Consider the following 295-nt stretch of genomic DNA (forward strand, 5'->3'; position numbering starts at 1 on the left):
CCGAACGGGGAGACTTGCTCTCACGCACCATCCCTGCGTCGTGCTCCGCACGAAAATAAACGTCAATGACGTCGCACTGATCCTTGGACAGGGGTCATTGGCGTGTTACGCAGTATTTGCTTACCGGAACCAGGTCGATCATATGACGCACACCTCAATCCGGAGGTAGGACCGTAGGCGGGTCTTTGGAGACGACGTCTTGAAATTCTTTTACCAAAAGATAGTACGGACCCAAGGGATTTCGTAGGATCGACGATCCACTCCGTGCGTTCAGCACTCTCTTGGTGTCTTCCAA

Source organism: Plasmopara halstedii (genome assembly GCF_900000015.1).
Source record: "Plasmopara halstedii genome assembly, contig: Scaffold_525, whole genome shotgun sequence".
Taxonomy (NCBI): Eukaryota; Oomycota; class Peronosporomycetes; order Peronosporales; family Peronosporaceae; genus Plasmopara; species Plasmopara halstedii.